This window comes from Clarias gariepinus, chromosome 25 (assembly GCF_024256425.1).
Source record: "Clarias gariepinus isolate MV-2021 ecotype Netherlands chromosome 25, CGAR_prim_01v2, whole genome shotgun sequence".
NCBI lineage: Eukaryota > Metazoa > Chordata > Actinopteri > Siluriformes > Clariidae > Clarias > Clarias gariepinus.
This window is the reverse complement of record NC_071124.1, coordinates 25,006,115-25,013,811: the sequence shown is the minus strand read 5'-3', so window position 1 is coordinate 25,013,811 and position 7,697 is coordinate 25,006,115.

Below are 7,697 nucleotides of genomic sequence, written 5' to 3'. Positions count from 1 at the left end.
AATTGTGCTGTCAACATTAACCTAAACACGCAGAAAGGGATAAATTACGTTCTCTCCTTGAGTCCTCCCGCGCCCAAAACACATATGAACATTTTGATTGGCTGTGCCTTTTCCTGCTATCATGTGAGGGGCTATGGCTGTGTTCAGATTCAAGCAGCGCCAAATGCAGTCGATTTTTTTTTTTTCTGTGCAAGAAGGTGTGTTGGGTGACGTACATGTCAGGATGGCGGCAGCAAAAAAAATAAAATAAGCTGAACATGAGTTTTTTTTTTCAAAGAAAAGTGTAAGTTACTTCAAGTTCGCTAGTGAATCTACCAACGACAACAGTTAACGTTGATGCTAGTGGGTTTTTTACCGCTTCGACGCAAATTCATTATAGCAGGGCAGGCTATAGTCTGTGAATACGGACTTAACACTAACAGCATTTGGGACGTTATGGGAACATGGATTTGGGTTTGTGTATTAGTCGCGTCCTCCTTAATCTGTGTTGTAAATTTGGGGGAAATCTGGTAAACGAATGTGTGTCGAGTGACGTCTCACCCTGATGATCAGAGGGATTTAATCTTCAAGCTTGTGACTTCAATTTTTTTTCTTAAGCATATTTGTGGGTAAAATTATAATTGTAATAATATAAAATGGATTATAATCATGTCGACAGTCTAGAGTTCTGAGCTTCCTGTCAGTGACTGATGAATCCTGAGGTCACAACATACGGCCACTAGGGGGCGATACACGCCACCTGGATAAGAGCGTCTGCCAAATGCCCAAATGTAAATGTATCTTTGGTATCGGTGAATGGAAAGAAATTTTAACTCCAGTTTTTAATCTCTAACATGTCTCGTGTCGATTCTGAGTTGTTCCTTGAATGTTTTTTTTTTTTTTTTTTTTGCACCGCAGCAATTTACAAACCATGAGACGTGGTGGAAGAACACAAACCCAAGTAAAAGGAAAAGGTTTACAAGTAAAGGTATCACTTCAAATTTCTACTTAAGTAGAAGTACTAAGTATGTGCTCTTCTTCTTCTTCTTCTTTGTCTTTCGGCTGTTCCCTTTCAGGGGTCGCCACAGCGTAGTATGTGCTCTAAAATGTTTAAGTACAAAAGTACTTATAAGTGATGAAAAGAAGAAAGAGCATAAAGAGGAGTAGAACCGAACAAAGAAGACGCAAGAGATGGAGGAGGATAATAACTTGTCTAATAATGAATATGAAAAAAATTATAACATTTGTTTATATTTATAAAAAAAAACTACTGAACATCATCGCCCCCTAGTGGCCGTATGTTGTGTATAACTTTGTAATGCCACCAGGGGGCAATCATGTCTTCTTCTGTTTTCTCTCTTTTTACTCATCTCCCACTTTTCCTGTCTCTTCTTCTAGTTTTTAATCCTTCTTTTTAGTGCTTTTCACCTCCTTATCCTCCTGTTTCTCCCCTTTTCCTCATTTTGCTTCCTTCCTTCTTATTCTTCTTTTTTTCCCGGTACTGAATCCTCAACTTAACAGAAGAAATGTGTTAAAAAAAAATTCTGAATAAGTGTGATGGCGATATAGTCAAAAATGTCCAGTAGAACTTCCAGCTATGTTTAATAGTGAAAGTAAGAGCATTTTCACACACACACACACACACACAGTGTGATGAGAACTTACAGGATTGGGACTAAACAGCTGTGTGTCCATAGGAAAACCACTTGTTATTGAGACTCATCTGAAAAAAGGCTTCAGTTTACTAGAGATCATAAAGACTGGACTTTGGAGTGATGGAGAAAGGTCATGTGACCTGATGAGTCCAGACTGAGCCTATTCCAGAGTGATGGGCGTGTCAGGGTGAGAAGGGAAGGACATGAAGCGATGCTCCCATCATGCATCGTGTCCACTGTACTTTTGGAGTGTTCCACAAGACAAGCAAAATTTTTTAATAAATTTGAAAAATGAGCAAGTCTTGGTTTACGAGTACCGAGTATCATGTATCACGCATGCACTTCTTGTTTTGACGCCAAGCGTCATGGGATCACAATTGGTTTTTCTCTCTCTTGTGCTGCAGAATTGTAGGTAATCGTCTCCCCTGCTGGGTCTTAGTGCTCGTCTCTTACTGGTGTAATCAACATCTGTGCACGTGTGTACTGTTTATTATAACACTGTGACCACGTGTGTGCATAAAAGATATTTTATTTCAGGTTTGTTTGTGTGTGTGTGTGTGTGTGTGTGTGTGTGAAGCAAAAGCAAGTCTCATTAGAGAGGTTAAAGATCCAATTTATTTCTCTTTCTATCAGACTGCACTGTTTGTGTATGTGTGTGTGTGTGTGTGGGCTTCATTAGACACTGTGCCCCTCCCCTCCTCCTCTTGCCTTCCACACACACACACACACTCTAACGGAAACAAGGCTCTGTCATGATTCTTTTGCGTAAACACACACACACACACTGCAGGCTGAGAGCTTCTGGAACAAATTATGCTCGCAACTCGCAATCCAAGGTTCCACTGTATAAGAGGTTTCCCTAAACACCATCACTTATCTGGAAGTGGGAGAGTTCAGCAGTCTGAGCTTCCTGTCAGTGGAGACCGATCAATCTGGTATCCTTCATACGAACTTCTACTTGACGCTGCAACAGTTTTCCCCTTGTACAGGTCACTTAAAGGTCACATGCTTACTGATATACAATAAACAAAAATGTTAATTTTGTTTCTTTAATTAACATTTTTATCATGCAAGAACATGTTAACTGCAGGTAAATTGAAAAGAAAATGTAAAAACCCATTTAAAGCTAACTGAGTCTGAGTGTCATTTAATAGACGGACTGCTGTCAGAGCTGCTATTATTAAAATGAACCAACACTTTCTCTTTTGACCAATCACAAACCAGAGCTCAGGAGCAGGGTGGTGTAAAGGCTGCATCATTTCTACACAGATAAAAAAGTTTGTGATGTTTTGTTCAGATCTTGTTCTCACTTCCTGACGTGAGTTACCAACACTTTTGTGAGTCTGTGTGGAATATGACAGACTGGTGCCTGAATCCTGAGGCCGTGTGTATGTGTCGCTCCAGACGTCTATAATAACGTCTTGTTTTGTTAAGATTTAAGTTCTGTTAACGAAATTAAAGTCAGTTTATTTAAAAAATATAGCAAAAAAAAAAAAAAAAACAGTTACAGTAAAACATTTGCTCCAGTTCCTTTAATTTAATATCCATAATTAAATGTAATTTAATGAAAAGAGCCGAGGGCTCAAGACCTTGGCACACGAGCATTACTCTGTTTCCCCTTACAAAGTGTTTTTTTTTTTGAGTGTTTGAGGAAAATCCTTTGTCACAAAACTTTTTGTTTTTTTCTGTTTCTAATCCACAAAAAGGGATACAGCTGAATAAAACTGTATACATCTCGTGTGTGTAAAGTGTATTGATGCGGGGATACGTACGCTTTGCATCACACACAGGATGATAACGCAGAGTGTCAGAACAAAGTCTACCCAAAGTTGCTAAGGTTCAGATAATGAAATTTGAAAATGAGTGGTTAAAATGCTAAAATAAACACATTTCTGCAGCTGTTTAAACACACAGGACACTGACCTGAAGCGCAGGTTAAATTTCACTTCAACTTGTACCCCAGACTAGCATGATATATCTAACCCAAAAAAATACAGTGCAAAAATAATGAATAATAAAATAAATCCCACAAATGGCTTTTTATATCACATTTGTTAATGTATGGAATGATGCAGCATAACATTTTTAAAATTTACAAATATTCCATTTATTTACATTAATCAACATTTTTTTGTAATAATTTCAATAATTAGAAATAGAATGAATATTATCTATTATAAATAAAATCAGTGTAAACTAAAAAAAATTAAATTAACTTGTAGCACTGCATTTATGTAAGAAACTTAATGCTAGTATCAATGTTGCATAAAACAAATATAGAATTTCTTTAACATTTTTATCATGCAAGAACATGTTAACTGCAGGTAAATTGAAAAGAAAATGTAAAAACCCATTTAAAGCTAACTGAGTCTGAGTGTCATTTAATAAAAAGTTAATGGAGTTGCATAAATTAAGATTGAATCAGTTCACTTTCTATGAAGCTAGTTAATGGGTTACTGTGCTATGGGTTTTAGCTTATTAGCATGACACACTAAGTGTGATATCGAATGAAACTTCACATGTGAGCTAAACATGTTCACAAAGTCGCTGCAAAGAAAGAAAGAAATGTTGTGTATTCTTTTAATTGTGCACAGGCAGTTGAGTTATGTCACACATGGAAGCGTCAGTGAACTTTACTCTGTAAACATTTAAACAGAAGAACGCAGCATTTTTGGCCTAAAAAGAATTAAGTTGAATGTAGATAAACTTGGGGACCTTTCACTCATCCACTGCATATAAAACCCACGAACACAGGATCCTCAAAATAAAATAATAAACACAAAATAATATAAAAATGAGATGTTTCGCAAATAAGTTTTTGTAATTTTTGTGCCATCTTATCAAGGCCACCCTTACCATCACCCCAGGCCACTGAAATGCTCATCGATTATCCATAGAAAAACTCCAAAGTGCCTGTGGAGTGCAAAGGTTTCATGCTTCTATGCTTGTCAGGATCAGGTTTGTTAAACAATAAAACAACTCAGTAAAAGAGTTTGCATTGGCTCTAGCAGTTTGATACCAGGAAGGACCAGATCTCGTGCTGAGCTTCCGCACCCTGACAGATGGAATGAGCCAAGAAACAGCACAGCATTTCAGTTACCTTCTCAAAGAACTGCAGTTAATCGCTTCAGACCACTGTCCCCAGTTCCATTGCTCATACCTGCCCACCAGCAGAGAAGAGTAAACAAACACATGGACATAGAAGAAGGGGCAGAGATATGGCTTCAATGCACAGGTTTTTGAGGGTAAGGGCAGGGGGGGGGGGGGGGGGATCGAGAGGACCTTCCCTGTTCCACCTGTTCCTATATATGCCACCAGATAATCCTCTACCAACCAGAACACATTCTACAACAGTGTAGGGCAGTGGCACTGGACCCATTCAGACTGTGGCAGTTGAGTGAGAAATTGCTCCAGTCCCATTAGGCTGACCACTCCCTCATACTGTGGCCCTCTGCCAGCACCCACTGGCAAAAGACATCATGAAGCTGCTGCACAAATAGGAATGTGTTGGAATTTGTGAAAGACAAGTGCGCAGACATACAGTAGGACACTGTTGCTCTGAGGTGTAATTTGCTGTAACACCAACTTTTTCAGGAAAAGGTACTGCAGGATGTTTTCCCCCTGGGAACACTGGGCAGCATGCTGGGAAAGCTTTAGCAGTGACAAAACCTCACCCACCTATTGTGGCTTGGGTCAGTCCTACATTGCTGCAACATGTGCTGAGACATGGATGAAGTCCTCAGCTAGCCTGTGGTCATGCACTGGCGGTTTTTCTAGCTAGATTACCCCTGACCACATGAAGGACCACGGTAAAGGACCTGGAACTGAAAGTGCAAGCTTCACCTTAAGGAGCTCATCATCCTGGCTTCAATGGAAGCCACCAGTGGTTATTTAGCAATTTGGGGAGGACTCCATGGTTGTCATGGCTTCAGGCAAAATACTTAGCAAAATTAAATCTGAAAGTCGACACTTTAATTTGATCTTATTTAAATCGACTGTGGTGGTGTACAGGAGGACTGTCAGACACATGCTTATATAAACAAAAACAAACAAACAATCAAATAAACAAACAATTAAATAAATAAATAAATAAATAAATAACCCAAATCAACCATCAAACATCAAAATCAAACATCGTTATACTCAGGAAGAAGAGATGGAAATATTCTGTTCTATATGTGACAAGGTGCAGTGAGTGCGTACTGAACACATAACTCTAGTCCTGACCTTTGATATTCTGGCTTTAACTTTCTGAAAACCTGCCCTCTTATCTCCTTCCAATATTGAGATTTCAAATGTCAAAGTTAATCTATTTCTGTACGACGTGCTAATCAACCCGCTGTGGATGATTGTGTGTGTGTGTGTGTGTGTGTGCCATGTGATGGATCAAACACAGTAATATAACAGAGAAAGTCTTTGTTAAAAACATAACTAGGAAATAATTTCTCACCTCTTACCCGAAATATTGAGTTAGATGAGTTGCAGACAGACAGGCAGCAGACAGATAAACATCTGCTAAACAAAAAGCAGAAATATGGAAGCAGATATAAAGCAGACAGACACCAGACAGACTGGCAGCAGCTGATAGACAGCAGACAGACATACAGCAGACAGACAGAAAGCAGAGAAACAGGCAGCAGACAGAAAACAGACAGTCATGCAGCAGAGAGACAAACAGCAGCTGGATAGACAGCAGACAGACAGAAATCAGACAAACAGACAGACAAGAAGCAGATAGACAGAAATCAGACAAACAGGAAGCAGACAAACAGCAGCTAGACAGACAGACAGACATGGAACAGACAGACAGACAGACAGACAGACAGTGGATATGTTAATACTTTAGCTGATTTTATTTGTTTTATTTTTTATGTTTCAGTGAATGTTACATAAAGAGAAACATCTTAAAGATTGTTCACTAGAAATTTTAATCTACAACATAAGTATGTGCACCCCCACCATCACAGTCAGATGTGTTTGTTGAGCATTCCATTTGAGATTTATTACTACTATCAGTTCTATTACTAATTCCAGTTTACCTGTTCAGTTTGATTGCTGTTCTTTTCACTTGGCTCGGGTTCAGAATTGGAGAGGTGATGCTCATCATCATCATCATCATCATCAGGCATTGGTTCATCATCACTGACCCTGCTGCACATTCAGCTTACACTGACAAGTGGTATATCTTACACTGCATCAAGATGATCCCATCTGACCAGCTAAAATATTGTCTTTATAGTTTTATATGTTGTTTATCTTAATGTTCTTTTACAAATATGACCCAATATATGTTCAGCGATAATGTAATAGTGTGAAACAATAATATTATTTTCATACTAGTAAAATTGTGTTAAAATTAATCCACATAAATGAGCTAATGTATTATGATGTGCGATGTCCATGAAGTCCAGGGCCACTTTTTGGTCCCAGTCCACCCCTGCTCTTAACACACCTGCCATGTCTCCATGGAGCTGGCTTTGAGGATCTCACAGGGGCGTCGTCAGGCTGAATAAGGGTTTGCGCCTCTTAGATGCAGTAAAGGTAAACTGTAATGCTACAGCACACAGAGACGTTTTGAACAACTGTCTGCTGTAGTCTTTGTGGTGACAGTTTAGAGAAAAAACAGAGGTGTTACTGTATCAGTTGTTCACATACTTTTGGACACATCATATGTCTGGATTTCTAAGAAGCTCTAGACTCATTTATATTTTGATTTTTATGCAATTTACATTAAATGTCCTAAATGATGCGAAAGCAACAATAACATTATTATTTTGAACTTATTTGTGACCCAAATGGCTCCTAGCTGGAACAAAGTATGGAACAGAAAAGAAAGCAAATCAATAATATTGTGAAATTCTGTCCCAAATGTCCTGTATTTTCCAGCATTGCTTCATGTACTGAGTGTTGTGTGTGTAAGACTGTGTGGGCTTGACCTCACGATAACATGGAATTAAGCTCATGTCTGGTACGTACAACCACAAAAAAAAGCTTTAAAAGAAATTAAAAGGTCCGGAGAGTGTGTGTCAGCGCCGGTGATAGTGAGCTCGGTGATCTGATTCG